This window comes from Panthera uncia, chromosome D1 (assembly GCF_023721935.1).
Source record: "Panthera uncia isolate 11264 chromosome D1, Puncia_PCG_1.0, whole genome shotgun sequence".
Taxonomy (NCBI): Eukaryota; Metazoa; Chordata; class Mammalia; order Carnivora; family Felidae; genus Panthera; species Panthera uncia.
Window position 1 is genome coordinate 66,635,753 of NC_064808.1, and position 22,291 is coordinate 66,658,043.

Sequence of the window (22,291 nt, forward strand, 5' to 3'; positions counted from 1 at the left end):
ATTTAATGCAATCCCAATCAAAATTGCACCAGCATTCTTCTCCAAGCTAGAACAAACAATCCTAAAATTTGTATGGAACCTCAAAAGACCTCGAATAGCCAAAGTAATATTGAAGAAGAAAACCAAAGAGGGAGGCATCACAATCCCACACTTTAGACTCTACTACAAAGTTGTAATCATCAAGACCGTATGGTATTGGCACAAAAACAGGCACATAGACCAATGGAATAGAATAGAGAAGCCAGAAATGGACCTACAAATCTATGGCCAACTAATCTTTGACAAAGCAGGAAAGAGCATCCAATGGAAAAAAGATAGTCTCTTTAGCAAATGGTGCTGGGAGAACTGGACAGCAACATGCAGAAGAATGAAACTACACCACTTTCTTACACCATTCACAAAAATAAACTCAAAATGGATAAAGGACCTGAATGTGAGACAGGAAACCATCAAAACCCTAGAGGAGAAAGCAGGCAACAACAACCTCTTTGACAGCAATTTCTTACTTGACACATCTCCAAAGGCAAGGGAATTAAAAGCAAAAATGAACTATTGGGACCTCAGCAAGATAAAAATCTTCTGCACTGGAAAGGAAACAATCCACAAAACTAAATGGCAACAGATGGAGTGGGAAAAGATATTTGCAAATGACATATCAGATAAAGGTCTAGTATCCAAAATCTGTGAAGAACTTACCAAACTCAACACCTGAAAGACAAATAATCTATCGAAGAAATGAGCAAAAGACATGAATAGACACTTTTTAAAACAAGATATCCAGATGGCCAACAGGCACATGAAAAGATGCTCAATGTCACTCATCATCAGGGAAATACACATCACAGCCACACTGAGATACCACCTCACACCAAAGTGACTAAAGTGAACCAAATCAGGAAACTACAGATGCTGGCAAGGATGTGGAGAAACAGGAACCCTCCTGCACTGTTGGTGGGAATGCAAACTGGAGCAGTCACTCTGCAAAACAGTGTGGAGGTTCCCCAAAAAATTAAAAATAGAACTATGACCCAGAAGTAGCACTACTAGGAATTTCCCCAAGGGACACAGGAGGGCTGATGCATAGGGGCACATGTACCAATATTTATAGCAGTGTTTTCAACAATAGCCAAATTATGGAAAAAGCTTAAATGTCCATCAACAGATGAATGGATACAAAAGATGTGGTTTACATACACAATGGAATACTACTTGGCAATAAGAAAGAATGAAATCATGCCATTTGCAGCAGTGTGGATGGAACTGGAAGGTATGCTGAGGGAAGTAAGTCAGTCAGAGAAGGACAGATATCATATGTTTTCATTCATATGTGGATCTTGAGAAACTTAACATAAGGGAAGGGAAAGGGAAAAAAAAGTTACAAACAGAGAGGGAGGGAGGCAAACCACAAGAGACTCTTAAATACAGAGAACAAACTGGGGGTGGATGGGGGCATGGGGGAGAGGGGAAAATGGGTGATGTGCACTGAGGAGGGCACTTGTTGGGATGAGTACTGGGTGTTATATGTAAGCCAATTTGACAATAAATTATATTCATAAAAAGAGTCTAAAAATCAATACTCTTCATGAACATAGATAAAAGCATTTCTAGCAAAATATCTCTAGATAAAATGCGGCAATACATAAAAAGGATGATACATTATGACCAAGTGAGACTTACCTCAGAAGTGTAAAGATAGTTCAAGATTTAAATATCAGTCAATATAATTATATTAGGAAAATAAAGGAGGAAAACTCTGGGTCATTGAAATAGACAGAAAAAAACCAGCTGACAAAATTCAACACCCATTTATTTTTAAATTCCTTAGCACAATAAGAAGGGAAAGGAAACACCTCATCCTGATAAAGGGCATCTATGAAAAAAACCCTACATTTAACATAATCTTCAATGGTGAAATGCGGAATGTTTTTTTCCCTACAATGAAAGACAAAGTAAGGATGTCTGTTCTTACCACTTCTATTCAACACTATTCAGAAGGTTTTATCCAGTGCCATAAGGCAAGAAAAATAAATAAAATGCGTGAAGATTGGAAAGAACAAAGTAGGACTGTCTTTATTCACTGACAACATAATAGTTGACATAAAAAATGCTAAGGAATCATTCCCTCCTATTGTGCCTGGTGTTGTGCTAGATATAGGGCTAACCAATGACCATGTCAGACTTAAGGTGCTCTCAGTCTTGCAGTAGACAGGGAATCATTATAGAGAACAAAAGATGCTGAGGAGGGGAAAGTACAATAGTGAAAGGTCGAAAACCAGGAAAGGCATAAAGAAGACCAGCTTTTTAATGTAGGTCAATAACAATTCAAATCAATGAAAGTCTTGAACATACTTTCATATCTTAAAAGAAACAATGCTGTGAATATGTACGTACAGCATTTAGATTACTTTATTTTCCTATTCCTGAGCAATAAAGAGAGTTGAAAATTTTGGGTCAAATAAAAATGACTGCTTTACTATTGTGATCACCTTCTATTGTGATTTTCTATGTACCACCTTTTACCCCTTCACCCCTACCCCACCTACATAACTGATGTCAAAGGTCAAGTTGGAAACCAAGTCTGCAGCCTGGAGGTTGAAGTTTGCCCAGTAAGCCTTTGTTCCTGCCAAGGCCAGATCCTTTGTTTATCTCTATTCCCAGCCACTGAAATCACTCTTTCCATGACACTCTTCCTTTCCATGACTAATGGAGGGTGAAGCATAGTGCCGAAATGTGGTTGGACCACAGAATATACCCTGGCCAGCTCCTGAGCCTGAGAGAGGGTGTGGGAGAAGCCAATCCCCAAAGGAGAAGTGAAGACCCAGCTGGCAGCCATCATGGTGCAGAGTACTGGGGGCAAGAAGCAGCATCTCAGACTGGCAAGGGGGAAAGGACAGGCACTCCTCCAACAGAGGAGCAGCCAAGCTTGGGCAACTCTAGAGGGGAGAACTCAGACTTTAGCTGGTAATGCACTGGTTTTCATTTGTGCTGAGTGATGTGGGTGGAATTTCTTTCAAAACTCAATATATACCATCTTAAGTTATGTGTTCAAGGATTTCTAAGTGAGCTGTATAGTAAAATGCATTTAGTTCTAAAGAAAAAAAACAAGAAAAAACACAAAAACTAAGAGATCTGTAAAAACCTACTAAAATGGAGAAGTGAATTTAGCAAGGCCACAGAGTCAACATACAAAAATCAATTGTATTTATTTTACTTGCAACAACCAATTGGAAGGTAAAATTCAAACAAACATTTTCCAAAGTACATTTACAATAGTATCAAAAAATACAAAATACTTGGGAACAAATGCAAACTTAATGGAATTTAATGGAAACTGTACAATACTGATAGACTGAAAACTATGAAATATGGCATAAAACTATAGCTGCCATTATCCTCCTGTAAATAAACCTTGTCTTTTCTCCTCTTCAATTTGCCTGTTCTCAGTTAATTTGTAGACCCCAAGCACAGGACTCAAATTGGAAGAGGGAAAGTTTGTCCTTCTCAGCAGACACTTAGGCTTTAGTTTTTTTCCTTACAAATTGTCACTGAAAGAGGTGAACAAGATGTTTAAAATTCCCAGCAGAAGCTCTAAAGGAAGAAATAATATTGTGACTACTTAAAACCTGTGTAACCCAAATGTCCTCAAGTCCTACTAACCTGAGGGAATGAATACATTCTCATTGGTAGCCAAGTTTGCAAGCTCACAGCCCCACCTGCAGGATCTCAACTCTTCCTCAAAGATGCCCTCAATTATTTGGTCGAGTCCCTAGATCTCACCGGATCTCAGGAACAAGTCCAAACTCATCTTACTGCCCCAGGCTCCTTGTTGGTGTTCATTGTCCCACAGCACCTGAGTGTTTCCACCACTGTTAATGCCTTCCCTGACTATCCCTGTTTCCCTACCTGGCTCTCTCTCTCTAAACTCCAAAACCCTGGTATGTTGATAATTCACTGTGCCAGAATCACACATTGTGGGTTCTATAGAAATGTAAAGAAAGGGAGCTCCCTCACACCTGTCCATCCTATGAATGACATGAGAGCCATTAGGATATAAAAACAACTTCTGCTAGGGCCAGATAGAACAAAAGGTCCTGAGCTAACCCTCTTCTTCTTCTTCTTTTTTTAAGTTTATTTATTTATCTGAGAGAGAGAGAGAGAGACAGAGTCCTAAGCAGGCTCTGCACTGCCAGAGCAGAGCCCTATTCGGGGCTCCAACTCATGAACTGAAAGATCATGACCTGAGCTGGAGTCAGACGCTCAACAGACTGAGCCACACAGGCACCCCAGAGCTAGCCCTTTTCTACACCAAAGTTATCCGATTGCCAATCCATCCATCTATCCATCCATCCACCCACCTACTCATCGATCCAACGATCCGTCGTCCCATCAGTCTTCCTTTCCATACATCCTCAAATTCACCCCAAATCACACACCCTGGTCCCCAACCATCCAAATATAAAACTTCCTTCTCTTCTGTTTCATTGTGCTCCTTAACCCCTTGTAAATCTTTTGCAATTCAAAACGCTCTTGTGCTCAGGCATCTTACTAAGTGCTTTACATATATTATCTCCTGTAATTTGACAACACTTTGAGATAACTATTAGCCTTTATTTCAGTGGACAGCTGAGGAAATTGGCATATAGATATTAAGCAATTTGATCAAGGTCACACTGGTGATTATTGACAGGGCTAGGATGCTAGGATTTGAGCCTGGATTTCATACTCTACATTTAGAGCCCTTAATCTCTCTACATTAGAGTCCTTAATGTCTATACAACCTTGCATTACTAAGGGGGATCAAAGTTGCTACAATGTAGGATGATTACTTTTTTTTTTTTATTGTTTACTCTCCCTCAAACTATGAGCACATTTAATTTAATTCAATTCTCTTCATTTCAACAGATATTTATGAAACACCTCTTGGGTCAAATTCCCTTCTGGCCACTTCTTATAAGGCAAGACCTGTTTCTTAGGTTTCTGTGTAGCTCCAGCTCCTGCCTGTGTCTCGATCTGTAGTGTCTGATGCGTGACAACATGACTAAGCACATAAAATGCCAAACAAAACTCCTAGATGAGGAGGAAATCAAACAGAAGTGAGGATACTGAGTGAATTAGCAAATCACTATTTCCCCGCAGACATTCCTTCCCTACCAGTCATTGTAGGTGTCCTGCCTTCTTAATAAGGATTAGTTCTATTTTGTTCCGTCGGAGAGAGAAACATCCTTCTTACGTGTGAATTTTTTTCCCCTCTAAATAGTTGGATTCCAAGTTGGCCATTTAAACTGCTGCAAGCATTAAACAGCACAGTTTGTCCTCAAGGTGATTCACTGCCTTTAATCCAGAACTCAAGGAATACACAGGAATACACGCAGGCACATGCCTGACTCCCCCAAGCAGGGCAGCTCACTTACTCTGCCTCGGGGACCACCTGGGGCCTCTGCAGCCTCCTGGATGTTCACAGTCCTCCCCCCACCTGGAAAGGAATGAGGACTTACTCTTCTGAGGACTAACAGCCATGCCACAGAAGAGACTAGCGTCCCGAGGTTTCTGTAATACTCAACAAATATAGTCTTCTGAATTAATTGTGTGGATCTGGGGTTCCAAAAACTTTGGTACCGAATAAGGCTAAATAAAATTGGTACTAAAGGGTATGTCATGAAGATACCTGGGTGAGCTACATCCTATGAAGCATGCTGAAAAGCATATCCTAGCAACTTCACGGCCCAAACTTGCCTGAAGAACTCAAATGTTTCCCTGCTCCCCGTGGATGAAGCTCTAGTCAGAGGCAGGTTTACCACGAAGCTAATGAGATACAAGCTTCAGGGCCCCTCCCTTGCAGGGGCCTCTTCCGAGGCTCTGCATCTACTTTCTGATTTGTAACTTTGTAGCCATCTTCTTAAAGATCCACCCTCCTCTCTGCCCCAGTTGTATAATAATCACCAGGCCCCACAGAGCTTGGATCTGCCCCAGCTCCACATAGGACTTTTCTGCATAGAAAAGCAATTCCTTAAAATTGGGCTGGAGAGAATCATGGCTTAAACTTTCCAGATAATCCAGGAGTAAATGATTTAATTTGAGGGTTATCTTCATCCTATACCTCTTTTGTCTTCAGTCTCTTTTTTTTAAGTTTATTTTTTATTTTTCTAGACAGAGAGAAAGCACAAGTGAGGAAGAGGGGCAGAGGGAGAGAGAGGGAGAAAGGGAGAGGGACAGAGAGAGAGAGAGAGAGGGAGAAAGGGAGAGGGACAGAGAGAGAGTGAGAGAGCGAGAGCCCAACTTGGAGGCTTAGTCCCACGATCCTGGGATCATGACCTGAGCTGAAATCAAGAGTTGGATGCTCAACCAACTGAGCCACCCTCTTTGGTACTTCTGACACTGATTTCAGGTAGCGTTTACCAGTGTCCCCAAAGGTGGAACTGAATCCCAGGTAGGAGGGCTCTTTCAATACTTAAAGGTCATGTGACAGAGGAATTTCTTGTAATTTTCCTAGTAAAGAGGCTTTCTTGGGTTCTATTTGTCATCCCAAAGTACCCCAAAGTCATTCCAGATATATTAGAACAGAACCGTGGAGAGAGAATAATTCTGTACATAATTTTCACTCTGCCTAGACCTCCTGCCATGTGTATAAAATTCCTACCATTCATCCTCTAGGAACTGGCTCCTGTGCTTTGGAGGGAAAGAAGTACCTTTTGTTATATCATGAGCACCTACCATTTTTGTAGGCACTTGATCGATTTTGACGACATAAATAAATGAACAAATGGACTAATCAATGAAATGTGGCAGATGAAACATTAGGAGAGGAGAATAAACCAGATGTCTGCAGAGAAGAACAGAAGTAAAATGCCAGGACATATAAACAAGATTTTGAGCCACGTAAGCAAAACCTAAAGGTACTGTTGAACAGATAGAATTCCTTCTTTAGCTTCATAGGAAATGATACAGGTTTCTTACAAATTTTGGTGAGAACAGGTACTTTGAGCCCTTGAACAAGGCAGCTCTACTGTGTCCTTTACCTTGTAGCTGTTTACCTGCTCAGAGGCCTTCAGTGTAGAAAGGAAATCTGGCAAATAGGGAAAAGTCAATATTGACCTAGAGTCAGGCTTATGTGTTTTCTTGTGCCTGAAATTCATCCGATGACTTTTAACTAGTAAGTAAGACTAAGGCTTTGAGAATTAGTTCAAATAACTTGCTTAAATGGAGTTATAAGTAGCTTAACATAAACACTAACAGAACAGAACTGGCTTTCACTTCGCTTTTTATCTCCTTATCCTCTTGTAACACAGGGAGAACAGATAGGATGATCACCTTCCTTTTTAAAAAATTTTTTAATGTTTGTTTATTTTTGAGAGAGAGAGACAGAGCATGAGCAGGGGAAGGGCAGAGAGAAAGGGAGGGAGACACAGAATCTGAAGCAGGCTCCAGGCTCTGAGCTATCAGCACAGAGCCCCATGTGGGGCTCAAACCCACAGACCAGACCACGGGATCATGACTTGAGCTGAAGTCTGATGCTTAACCACTGAGCCACTCAGGTGCTCCATGATTACCTCCATTTTATATGTAGTAAGAACTTTCCATAAACTTGGTGTACAAATATGATTATATCCCTTTTCATTTTACAATCGATACTTTGAATATCCACTTGCCTTAAAAACTACTGAAAAACTACTGGAACTGCTAAATGAATTCTGTAAGGTCACAGGATACAAAACTGATGCACAAAAATCTGTCGCATTTCTACAAACTAATAATAAAGTAGCAGAAAGAAAAATTAAGAAAGCAATCACATTTACAATTGCACCAAAAAGAATAAAATATCTAGGAATAAACCAAGGAAGTGAAAGACCTGCATTCTGAAAACTATAAAACACTGATGAAAGAAACTGAAGATGACACAAACAAATGGAAAGATATTCCATGCTCATGGATTGGAAGAATCAATATTGTTAAAATGTTCATACTACCCAAAGCAATCAACAGACCTAATGCAACCCCTATCAAAATACCAACATTTTTCGCAGAGCTAGAACAAACAATCCTAAAATTTGTGTAGAACCACAAAAGACCCTGAATAGCCAAAGCAATCTTGAGAAAGAAAAACAAAACTGGAGGTATCACAATTCCAGATTTCAAGATATACCACAAAGCTGCAGTAATCAAAACATTATGGTTCTGGCACAAAAATAGACACATAGATCAATAAGAACAGAACAGACAGCCCAGAAATAAACCCATGATTAAGTGGTCAATTAATCTCTGGTAAAGGAGGCAAGAATAAACAATGGGGAAAAGACAATCTCTTCAATAAATGGTGTTGGGAAAACTGGAGAGCTACATGTAAAACAATGAAAATGGACCACTTTCTTAAATGATACACAGAAAGTAGCTCAAAACGTATTAAAGACTTAAATGTGAGATCTGAAACCATAAAAATACCAGAAGAAAACAGGCAGTAATTTCTTTGACACTGGCTGTAGAAACATTTTTCTAGATATGTCTCCTCAGACAAGGGAAACAAAGGCAAAATTAAATTATTGGGACTACATCTAAATAAAAACTCTTGCATAACAAAGGAAACCATTGACAAAACAAAAAGGCAGCCCATTGAATGGGACAAGATATTTTCAAATAATATATTCCATAAGGGGTTAATATCCAAAATATATAAAAAGCTTCTATGACCCAACACCAAAAAAATAAATAATCCCTTTAAAAATTAAGCAGAGGATCTGAACAGACATTTCTCCAAAGAAGACATACAGATGGCTCACAGATACATGAAAAGATGCTCAACATGTCTCATCATCAGGGAAATGCAAATCAAAATCACAATGACATATAACCTTACTAGCCTGTCAGAATGGTTAGTATCGAAATGACAAGAAATAACAAGTTTGGCAAGGATGTGGAGAAAAAGGAATCCTCGTGCACTGTTGGTGGGAATGTAAACTGGTACAGCCACTATGGAAAACAGTATGGATGTCCTCAAAAAATTAAAAATAGAACTACCATATGATCAAGTAATTACACTGCTGAGTATTTGCCCCCCGGAAAACCAAAAACACTAATTCTAAAAGATATATGCATCCTTATATTTTTTGCAGCATTATTTGCAATAGCCGAGACATGGAAGCAACCCAAGTGTCTATCTATAGACAAATGGATAAAGTAAACATGGTATTTATGTATGTATGTATACATATGTGTATGTATGTATGTATGTACATACATACACATGAGTGAATATTACCCAGCCATAAAAAAGAATGAGATCTTGTCATTTGCAACAACATGGATGGACCTAGAGTGTATCATGCTAGGTGAAATAAGTCAGTCAGAGAAAGACAAATACCATATGATTTACACATATGGGGAATTTAAGAAACAAAACAAATGAATTAACAAAGAAAAAAGAGACAAACAAAAATATAGACTCTAAAATACAGAGAAGAAACTGGTGGTTACACGGGAAGGGGGGAGATAGACAAAATAGATAAAGGGGATTAAATGTACACTTATCTTGATGAGTGCTGAGTAATGTGTAGAATTGTGTGTGTGTGTGTGTGTGTGTGTTTTGTGTTTTTTTTTAAATTATTCTGAGGGGAGAGAGAGAGAGAGAGGTTGGGAGCAAGAGCGGGAGGGGGGGGGGGCAGAGAGAGAGAATCCCCAGAAGGCTCCACTGTCAGTGCAGAGCCCAACCAGGGCCTTGAACTCATGAACCACGAGAACACAACCCCAGCCGAAACCAAGAGTCTGATGCTTAACCAACTGAGCCACCCAGGAGCCCCAATGTATAGAATTGTTGAATCAATATACTGTACACCTGAAACCGATGTAACACTGTGTTTTAATTATACTTCAATTAAAAAAAAAAAGAAAAAGATGTCATTCTAACTTGCATAGAACTAGAGGAATCACATCTAATCTAAACACTGAAAGAAACAAAGAAACTTCAATAAATCAATTAAAAACAAACAAGGGAAGCTGAAAAAAAAATTAAACATAAAACAAATTAAAATGTTAAAAAAATTTGTAACGACAAGTATGAGTGTATTAACTCTCAGTATTCAAAGACAGAGACTCTCAGCATGGTTTAAAAAGAGATCCAAAGACACTACTAAAACAAACAATTAACTAGAGAAACTTAAAACTGAGAATGTTAAGAAATAACAGGCAGATGCTAACCAAATGAAAGCAGATGTAGCAGTACTAACGCCAGACAAAGCACATTCAAGGGAACAAAGAAAGATGTTCCAAGTTCATTAAAGGTACAATTCACCAAGAAGATGTAAGAAGTATCCGCCTTTATATATGTAAGACCATAACTTCAAAATATATAAACAAAAAATGATGGGCATAGTTAGACATTGACAAACTCACAATTATAAAGGAAGAATTTAACGTATTATCTCAGAAATAGGCAAATCAAAAAGCCAAAAGAAAGTAAGGATGAAAAAGATCTGAATAACACCATTAATTATTTTAGTCAAAAATATAAAAGGAGAGAGGGAGACAGTCAGAGACAGAGAAAGAACTCACCATCTAAGAAAGAAAAATACACATTCCTCTCAAATATATGAGGATCATTTACAAACATAAGTTATGTATTTGGGCACAAAGTAATTCAATAAATTCCAACAATAGAATTCAAAACACTCCGTTCTTTTACTACAATGTAATGGTATTTATTAGCAACCAAAGGGTAGTATCCTTTAAGAAACAAACTATTTCTACATTTTAAAATAACTCAAATTAAAAATAAATTATAAACTATTTACAAATAAATGATCATTATTATACTACATATGAAAGTTTGCAGAATGTTGCAAAAACAAGATTCAAAAGAAAAGTTAAAGCCTCAAATATATTTTATCAATAAGAATTGTCTAGGTCAGGGGTTGGCAAGTTTTCTAAACAGAACCAGATAGTATATATTTTAGGATTTACAGACCATGAAGTCTCTGTCACAACTACTCAACTCTGCTGTTACAATGCAAAAACAGCCATAGGCAATAGGCAAATGAATGAACACGGCTGTGTTCTTTTTTTTTTAAATTTTTTTTAACGTTTATTTATTTTTGAGACAGAGAGAGACAGAGCATGAACAGGGGAGGGTCAGAGAGAGGGAGACACAGAATCTGAAACAGGCTCCAGGCTCTGAGTTGTCAGCACAGAGCCCGACGCGGGGCTCGAACTCACGGACCGCGAGATCATGACCTGAGTGGAAGTTGGCCGCTTAACCGACTGAGCCACCCAGGCACCCTGGCTGTGTTCTAATAAAACTTTATTTACAAAAACTGTGGCAGGCAGGATTTGGCCCAAGAACCAATGTTTGCCTACCCTTTGTCTAGTTAGGTCAAGGTAAGAAAGAACACCCAAATCCTAGTGGCTTGTAAAAATAAAGATTTATGTTTTACTCACATTCTGGGTCTTGTTGTTGATAGCTGTCCTTGCTCTGGGATCCAGGCTGATGGAGGAAGAGCCACTTGAAACGAAGCCAGCAGTAGCGGCCTGACAAAGCAAAAACTGGCTCACAAGTTGCTGTCCAGAGTGTTACTTCTGCTTACATTTTATTGATCCAAAGAAATTACACGGCCAAGATTCATTTCAAGGACAGGGGAACTTCATTTTCCCAGAGGAAAAAAACCAGATACTAGTGGGTAGTAAAACAATCTGCCATATATTTTTCTTAGGATACTTTCTTTTCAGAGATTCAAGTGTTATCTTCCTCTGTTATGGGTTGGTTGTGTTACTCCCAAATTCATATGTTGAAGTCCTAAGCTCCAGTGCTGCAGAATAGGACCTTAATTGGAAAGAGGGTCTTCATAGAGGTTATCGAGTTCAAGTGGAGTAGGTAGGGTGGGGCCAACTACAGCATGACTAGTGTCCTCATAAAAACAGGGAAAATGTGGACACAGAGATACACACAGAGGGAAGACATGATGAAGAGCCATAGGAAGAGTGCCATCTCCAGCCAAGGAGAGATCCTGGACCAGATCCTCCCTCCTGGTCCTCAGAAGGAATCAACCTTGCCAGCACCTTGATCTTGGACTTCTAGCCTCCAGAACCATGAGACAGTAAATTCCTGTTGTTCAAGCCATCCAGTGTGAGGTACTTTGTTACGGCAGCCCTAGCCCATGAATACAGCTTCTAAGAGGGACTTGCGGAGTGCCGCACACCTTTCTCCCTATTGGAGGCTACTCTCTGGGAATTCAGAATGGCTCTCTGATCTTTTCTTTGCTGAAGAGTAAGGAAGCACATATCTCTGATTTCTTGTGGGACAGCTTGCCATCTAGATATGAGTGAATGGAAATGCAGGAAAGTTGAGTCCCTGGCCTGGGGTAACATGGCTAGTGGGAATAGGGTTAGAGCAGGAAGCCCTTAACCTCTGACAGTTAACACACCCTTTACTGAGCACTCGTGAGTCAGCCACTGTCCTAACTTCTTGACAGATGTTATTTAATCTAATCTGCACAACAGTCCTATGCAGTAGACACTATTATTCGATACTCCTCCTCCCGTCTTAAGGTCAGGTTAACCGAGACTGAGAGCTGCTAAGTAGCTTTCTGAAGGTCCAGACCTAGGTAGTTGGAAAGAGAATTCAAACCGGGTGATACGTGTAGCCGTCACCAGAATGACTCCCTCCTCTTGGGATCCCATATGTACTTCTTTCCTGTCCTTATTCTGGCTCTCATCATGCTGTTGAGGGTAGGTGCCTACATGCCACCCAGACAGCGATGTTCTGTTTAGGCATCTAGGACCCCATACCTGGCTCTCTGGCTGACAGACCAGACATCAACCAATGTGTTGAATGAATGAATGAATGAATGAGTGTCTTCACTGCAAGGCTAATGCAGTTGGTGGATTGTCAGATGGAATCAGGTTGGACAGCATGGGCACGTGAAGTTTAACCCCAAACCAGCGAGTTCCCACATGCCTTGGGAAAAATCTCTTAATCTCTACTTGGAGATTTCCCCCTTCTCTGAGCAAGCCTCTCTCAGGCTCCCAGATGCTCTATGGATTCATTTGTGAAGTGTTGATGTGATAGATACTATAATTGCTTAGCATGGCTTTGACTTCCAGGCCCTCTCTGGGGTCTCCATATCTCTTTGAAGTACACTGGAATGTACTGAAGAGTTAATAAAAAACATTGAAATAGGTATCCAAAGTCCTTTGTTATCTGTGCTTCATTGTTTTTTTTTTTTTTCCTTACATTTTCCTTGAGGTGCTTAAAGGACAAATGGCTGAGAGTCACGTGGATAAGCAAGGCATCTGAGCGGGGTCTCAGTTCTGATCCTGTCTATGTGTGACCTGATGGGTGACTGTGAGGAGCATGCTTTCCTCCCCTAGGCTTTTATTTCCCTAATCTAGAAAATTATGAAATTTTTCTGGATGATTTCTGAAGTCTCTTCTGCCTCTGATATTCTTGGCTCTAACACTCACTAGACAAGACTGAGCGGGGCTCTGTGTTGGAGGCTGTGCACTCAGCAATGAATGGGGGATTAGTGTCTGGGTCTGTATGGCTGAAGGGCCCTAACAGCAGGGGAGTGGCGAGTGGCCCAATGAGACATGAGACGAAGGACAGGAAATGAGCCCAGAATGGTACCCCGATGAGGAAGTTAGACTCCACCTCATACTCTTCTGTTTCCCAAATGTTGCTCCGTTGTGTGCCACCATCATGAATTTGAACAACCCTGCAATGTGATGATTAAGAGCAAGAGTGCTGCATTGTCAGTCTGGTTCGTAGCTCAGCGTTGCCATTTCCCGACAGTGTGACCTTGGGCAAATTATCCACCATTCTGTGCTTCAATTTCTTCATTGCAGAATGGAGATTATAGCTCATGGTATCGGGATACCTCATATGATGTGTTAGTCATGTCAAGGGCCAATGACAGTGCCTGGAAACTGGAAAGAACTAAAAAACATTTGATTGTTGTCATTATATCTGTGTATCATTGGAAAGAGCATTTGGATGTATGGCTGGAAAATTTAGAGCACTGAACATGGAGATTCAGGGTGTGAGGATGCATGTTCAGCAAACCATATTGCATGTACAGAGTTCACTTCTGAACTGTATACTTTCTGAGCTGTAGAGGCAGAGGTTTGCTTACTGATGTTTGAAAAGATCAGCAGGCATGGCTGAAAAAGGCACCTGTAATTCATGCCAACTGTGTAAAGTTCATTACCATGGGATTAAGTACTTAAGTTTCCATTAGGAAGAAATGTATACAAAATTACTAGTGTAATTTCTGCTACACCTTAAAAAAATATACTACCATTGAAATTGAAATTGTTGAATTCTCTGCTACCCAAAAGCACTTTGTTTATGTAGAGAAACCTTGCTACAGGCAGGGAAGAAATGAACAGATTTTTAATTTTTTTTAATGTTTATTCATTTTTGAGAGATAGAGACAGAGTGTGAGTGGGGGGCACAGAGAGAGAAGGAGACACAGAACCTGAAGCAGGCTCCAGGCTCTGAGCTTTCAGCACAGAGCCTGACATAGGTCTCGAACTCACGAACCACGAGATCATGACCTGAGCCGAAGTCGGACGCTTAACTGACTGAGCCACCCAGGCGTCCCAGAAATGGCCAAATTTTTAAAGCAAGGACGGACATGAACAGATTTGGGCTTAGAAAACTGTAATAATCTCACTTCCTTTTTTGCTCTTTTCTCTATCCTGTGATGTGAGTGCTTGTAAACAGAGAGATAGATAACTCAGTCTTTGAAGAAGTTAGTATTAACTTGCCTTTCTCATATACTGCACTGTTTTACTGTTCAGTTGTGATGTATAATATTGATTTTGACTACAATGTTTTAAACGAAGTAAACAAAACCCTTCCATTTCTCAGAGAGCTGAGGCCCCCACAGGACATTTACACAGACTATTATTTCTGTGTGGCACGCACTTCACTTGCCCTTGACTTAGCTCTTGTTAACTTCAGATCTCAGTGAAGTAGCACTTCCAAGGTAAGCCTTACCTGACCTAGCTTACCAGTCAGATCGTCTCATTATTTACTCATCATAAGGAGTCTGCCTTCTAACATTTATGAAGTTGCAATTATACATGTTTTTGTGTAACCACTTTATTAATGTCTATTTATAAGTAAAAGGATAATGTCTAATTTGGCTTGCCACTTCTCATAAGTATTTTGTACAATGCTTGACACATAACAGAAGCTCAACAGATGTTTTTGGAATGAATGAACGAAAGAAACATTATTTTTAAAGTATTCCATTTGGCCTACTCCATTTTTTCCATAGCACCATATGCAGAACAGAAAGAGCACAAAATTTGGAATCAGGCACCTGGTTTTATGCCTATAAGCCACCTATTATTAAGCCTGTGATCTGGGCACATACTAACATGTCTCAGCTTTTGGGTCTAGGAGCATCACCTATCAATAGGATTTAGCTGAAATTAAAATAACACAATAGATGAGAAGAGGCATCGAGTAGACTCCCTTACAATATGCAAATATTAAACCATTTATCATTCTGAGTGCTACAGATACAGAAGTTCATAGAATACTTTCTGCTTTCAAAAAATGTGCTTTTCTTGAGCCTTCCAAACACACACACACACACAGACACACACACACACACACACAGATTACATAAGCTGTCAAAACACACACATGCACACATAATGGTTACAATGATTACAGAATCACATAAAATAGTGTAACACAAATTGTGAGCTAAAATTCTCTGGGACTATTTTAATACTTCTAGAAGTAATGTGGCAGAGGAGAAAGCATGGTGAGTTTGAATCTAATCCCTCATTTCCCATTTAGAGGATTGAAATTTTAATTCCAACTTTGCCACTGACTGGCTGTAAAGCCTTAAATAAGTCAGTTAGCCTCTTTAACTTTCAGCTTCCATATTGTAAATGGGGACAATTGTATCCCTCTATAAGTTTGCTGCTAAAATTTGTGAAGTCCTTGAATGCCTATGAAAAAAGAAGACCTCAGGTCAATAGTGTAAACTTCCACCTTAAGAATCTAGAAAAAGAAGAGCAAGTTAAACCTAAAGCAAGTAAAAGGAAGGAAATAATAAAGATCAGAACAGGAACAAAATAGAGAATAGAAAGCCAACAGAGAAAACCAGCAAAACCAGGAGTTGTTTTCTTGAAATGATTAACAAAATTGACAAGTGTTTGGCTAGACTGACCAAGAAAATGGGAGGGGGGGGGGGAAGAGGAGAGAGAGAGGAGATCCAAGTTACTAAATTACTAAAATCAGGAATGAGCCATACAGAAATAAAAAAGATTACAAGTAAACACTATGAACAACTGCATGCTAACAAATTAGATAACCTGCAGGAAATGAACAAATCCCTAGAATGCAGCCAAGTATCGAAACTGAATCAAAATGACACAGAAGATCTGAATAGGCCCATATCAAGTAAAGAGATTGAATTCGTCATCAAAAACTTTCCTCAAAGAAAAGTGTAAAACAGGATCAACTCAGGGGCACCTGGGTGGCTCAGTCGGTTGGGTGGCCAGCTACAGTTCAGGTCATGATCTCACAGTCTTTAAGTTCGAGCCCTGTGTTGGGCTCTGTCCTGAGAGCTCAGAGCCTGGAGCCTGCTTCCAATTCTGTGTCTCCCTCTCTCTCTGCCCCTTCCCTGCTTGCTTTCTGTCTCTCTGTCTCTCTCTCTTTCTCAAAAACATTAAACAATAAAAAAAAATTTTAAACAGGATCAATTCATTGGTGCAAAACTTCTTTAAAGAAGAATTAAGACAAATCCTTCACAATTTTTTCCAAAGAAATAGAAGAGGAAATACCTCTTGACTCGTTCTATCATGCCAGTATTACCCTGAAATCAAAATCATAGATGTCACAAGAAGACAATTACCACCCAATATCTCTTATGAATGTAGATACAAGAATCCTCAGCAAAACACTAACAAACCGAATCCAACAATATATAAAGAGGATCACACACCATGACCAATTGGAATTTATCCCAAGAATGTAAGTTTGGTTCAACATACAAAAGTTAAACAATGTAATACACCATATTAATAAAGATTTAAAAACCACATTTCATAGATGCAGAAAGACCATTTGACAAAACCCAACACCCATTTCATGAAAAAATATTCAACAAATTGGAAATAGAAGGGAACATCCTCAAACGGATGAAGGTCATCTATGAAAAACCCACAGCTAGCATCGTACTTAACAGGAAAAGATGGAAATCTTTCTAAGAACAGGAAGAAGACAAGGATGTCCACTTTTATTCAATATTGTACCAGAAGTTCTAGCCATGAGAATTAAGGAAGGAAAACAAATAAAAGGCATCCAAATTAGAAAAAAGTAAAGCTATCTTCTTTCACAGGTAAAATGAACTTGTATATAGAGAATTCCAAGGAATCTACAAAAAACCCTATTACAGCCAATAAACAAGTACAACAAGGTTTCAGTTTGCAAGATCAATATACAAAATCAATTTTATTTCTACTAACTAGCAGTGAATGACCTGAAAATTGAATTAAGAAAATAATTCCATTTATAATTGAACCAAAAAGAATAAGATACTCAGGAATAAATTTAACTTAAAAAGCATAAGAAATATACACTTAAAAACTATAAGACACTGTTGAAAGAATATAAAGAAAATCCAGATAAATGGAAATACATCTTATGCATTTGAAGACATAGTATTGGTAAAATAGCAATATTCTCTAAATTGATCTACACAGTCAATGCAATCATAAATAAAATTCTAGGTGCCTCTTTTTTTTTTTTTTACAGATATTGACAAGCTGATAACATTCAAGTTGAAATGCAAGGATCCAGAAAAAGAAAAGCAGTCTTGAAAAAGAACAAAGTTGAAGAATTCCCACTTTCTAATTTCAGAACTTACTACAAAGCTATAGCAACCAAGACTGCATGTACTGGCAGAAGGTAGACATACAAATTAATAGAATAGAATAGAATAGAATAGAATATCCAGAAATTAATTCTGATCAATTGACTTTGAGAAAGGTGCCAAAATATTCAATATAGAAAGAATAATGTTTCCAACAAATGGTGTTGGTACAACTGGATATTCATAGGCAAAATAAATCTGGACTCCTACCTTATACCATATATAAAAAAACCCTCAAATGGTTCAAAATTCAAAATGTAAAAGTTAAAATTCCGAAAGTCTTAGAAGAAAATGTACATGACCTTGAATTAGGCAGTGGTTTCTTGGTTATTGCACCAAAAGCAAAAGTAACAAAAGAAAAACATGGAAAACTTGGACTTCATCAATTAAAAACTTTGTGCTTCATAGGATACTATCAAGAAAGTGTGGGGGCACCTGGATGGCTCAGTTGGTTAAGCATCCAACTTCAGGTCAGGTCATGATCTCACAGTTCCGTGAGTTCAAGCCCTGCGTCAAGCTCTGTGCTGACAACTCAGAGCCTGGAGCCTGCTTCAGATTCTGTGTCTCCCTCTCTCTCTGCCCGTACCTCATGCACATTCTCTCTCTCTCTCTCTCTCTCTCAACAATAAATTAACGTTAAAAATTTTTTAAAAAGTGTGAAGACAATCTATAAAATGGGAGAAGGTATTTGCAAATCATAAATCTGATAAAGGACTAGTAGCCAGAATATATAAACAACTATTACAACTCAATAAGGAAAAGAAAAACAACCCAAATAATAATGGGCCAAGGATTATATTCATATTTCTCCAAAGTAGATACAAACATCAATTCCACTCACATTCCATTGTTGAGAATTTATCTAGACAGTCACACTTAATGCTAAAGGCCTGGGAAATATAGCACGTGGTTGAGAAGCCACAACTTCATACAATGGCAGGAGGAACACAAATTTTTGGTGGACACTTAGCCAGGTTGGTCTCAGTACCAATTGTTAACCATATCACAATTTCATCGTTCAGGGCAGAAAGTACGTAATGCCTTAAGAATCTATTCAAACTCAAGGTCACTCCACTTGGTGAGGCTCACCTTTGACCTCTCATTGTTCAGATTGTTATTTTATCCTTGAAGTCCGGAACTCTTCTCATCCAAGGCACTTGGTATGATGGTGACATTGGATTTCCTTTCGTCCCATATGGGATATGTAAACTCAGAGCAAGAAAATACGTGCTTTATGTCATTTGTACATAAGTCATTTCCCCTTTTGGCATCTCTGAGGCTAATGAATGAAACTTTTTTTTTTCTCTTTAAATACTCTTCATGCTTCATGAGCTATAATGAAAAGAAATGACATGCTCTAAATCCATTTGATGTAGGCTCATGCAGATTGAATGTCTTGTCATTAATTATACTTTTTGATTTGTGGTAAGCCATGTGATAATAGCATTTCCCTTTTATTCTAGAAAGAAAAACTTAGTAGAAAAAAAGCAATGCAAAGACTCCCAGCCCAGTTTGGTTACATTTGGATTAGTTAGCTATGTGCTGATGCCAGTAACAAAAGCTTGACCCAAATCCCCAACTAGGGAAGCACTCAGAAAGTTATTTTATTTTTAGAGTGAGGTGATCCCAAACAGGTTAGATCCCTACCCCCCAAAAGTAATAAATCTGATTCTTTGAAGTCAATCAAAAAGATAAAATAGTTAAAAAGCCCTTTGTAGTTTTGAAAATAGCTCTCATATACTTTATCACGGTGCAGCAGGACACATGCCCTTAGCCATTCACCCAACAGTGTATATTTAGGGAGTATCTGCTATGTGCAAGGCACTGTCTTAGGCACCGAGTTTTTTATTTCTCTGTTACTTATGAGGAAACTGGCAGGTAAAGTGGTTTGCCCACGGTCACAGTCAGTGGGATTAGAACTGACTTTTCTTAATTCTGGTTCTCCTAAATCAATAGTAGGCTATACTAGCAACTGTTGGTTATTTGCATGTACCAGACAAAGTGAAAGGAATTTTATATACTGCATCTCATCTAATCTTGTGATCCATCTTGTGAATAGGTATTATTTCCCTCGTTTTACAGATGAAGAAACTAATGCTCAGATAAATAAGAAGACTTGCCAAAAGTCACAACGCCTGTTAAGTGGCAAAGTTGGCCTCTATATCTATGTCTGTCTATGGAGAACTCCCCTTTATCTGTACTTTGCCTGTATTCCTCTCCCTCCTTATTGATTGGCTATGGCCATGAGGCCCTGCTGTGATTGGATAAGGACTGACACTTGACACCAGGGCAGGTTTCCTGACTAAGACCTGTGCTCTATGTGCTATATCACCCCAAGGCACACTTCAAAGCACAACCCTACTGGGGTGTCACTTGCTGCCACTGTCCTGGCCTATTCAAACTGGGTCACTGACCTCTGTCTGGTTTTATTAGATTCTAAAATCCCTTGATGGCTGCCCTTACCCTTTGCCCCCCATAACCAGGGGGGGGGTCACTTCTTCATCCTTCTCATGTTCTTCCTATCAGCTGTATTTCTGGAAATGAGTCTTTGGTTCAATTCTCCTGGGCCAGGACCAGCAACATAATTTTCAAGGCCCAGTGCAAAATTAAAATGTAGGGTCTTTTGCTCAGAATTTTTAAGAATTTCAGTACATCAACAGCAGAACATTAATGCAAACATGGGACCCTCCTGAGTGTGGGAACCTGTACACCTACACAGGTCACATGCTCATGAAGTCAGACAAGGCCCTGGAAGTTTCTACTGAAACTTTTGGAATGACATAGAATTCTACCATAGATTCTCCCTCTGTTTTTGCATCATATCTCCCGGCTTTCACCTGGAACAGGCCTGACTTCACCGTGGCTATTAGGACTTCACCTCTGTTGATCCCTTTCCCCATTTGTAGCTCTGTCCCTAATTTCTCAAGGCCCCACTAACCTACCTTCCCTCCTATACCAGTGCTCACACCCTGTCATTTTCATGTATACAGATCAGTTTTCCAAGCAATGACTTTGCAATGTGTATAGTTAGGGAACTGATAGGGAGAGAGAGAAGGCTATGTATGTTTGGCAAAATATTTATGTATAACAATTTCTGGCAGCTGGAGTGGTTTTTGCTTTTTATTAAATATATCTCTGCATTCTGTAGCTGGCTCTCAACTTGGTCTGAGCTTCTTGAGAGAAATTTTGGGATTTTTGCCAAACAACAACACAGAGGTTCATATTTATGTTATAAAAGCCAGCAGTGTCATCACAGACAACTTCCTTCCTTTGTTGGAGCAGTTTTCAAAAAAACAGATCACAGCATTATTCAGTACAGTAAACCACACCCTCCACCCCTTCAATGTTACTGACAACAGCAAGGCAGAGCATGTAAGTCATATCTAAATGGAAAACATTGGCTTCAATGCATCCTGTTGTGAAATCCCCAAGCGTTGGGTTACAGCACTGACAGCAAGGGCAAAATTAAGAAACATCAAGAGGGCAAAGAAAAAAAAAATTCAAAATGGAGAAAGACAAAAGAGGGAGAAGTTCAAAAGGTTGTAGTCCAGAATGTGTTATGTGTCCAATTCTCTTAAATCAATGCTAGTCAATAATAGCAACTATTTATTATTTGCCAAATGGATAGTATGGGTTTATGACACATTATCTTTATCTGGTCTTCTCAGCAACCTTGTGAAGTATTATTTCCCTCATTTTACAGAGAAAGAAACTAAGGTTCAGAGAAGTAAGGAGCCTCGCCTAAAGTCACAAGTTATGGAATTGGCAAAGCTGGAATATGTAGCTAGATACTTGGCATGTCAAGGATCCTGCTGACTGTGTGTGGTCCAGAGACTCTGCACCTATGGCCACAGCTAACTGGACAAGGCTTGGACATCTGACACAAGGGCAGTTAATCCATGGTGTGATCAGCAGCCTATGACTTTTATGGCCCATCTGGCTCCTCTCTTCTGAGTTTAGATTATGGAAAAATCACAGCCACTGAGCTCTGGAAGCTAAGCTGAAAGTTGATGAGTTGCACGTAATAGAGGGGCAGCCATTCTGGGCCATGTGTGAAGTAAAGTGAGGAGAACTGCAAACAGAGAGAGGAAAGACACAGTAGATGCACAGAGAGAAGCAGAGATGTCAAGAGAACTTAAGTGTAAAATCAGAGAGACACAGAAGAAAGACAGAGAAGGAGGAAGAGATTAGGAGTAAGTACAAACAGCCGATGAGAGTGCAGCCCAGAACCATCTACATAGAACTGAAGTTTCTATGACAGAGTCCTGGAAGGAAACCTGGCTGCAACATGGTGCCTATCCTTGAGTTCCTGTGAGGACTCGAAAACCTCACAACAATCCTTTCCACCTGAGCTTATGTGAGTGGGCCTCTGTTGCAACCTTCCAAAATTCTAACTTCAACAGCCTGATGCC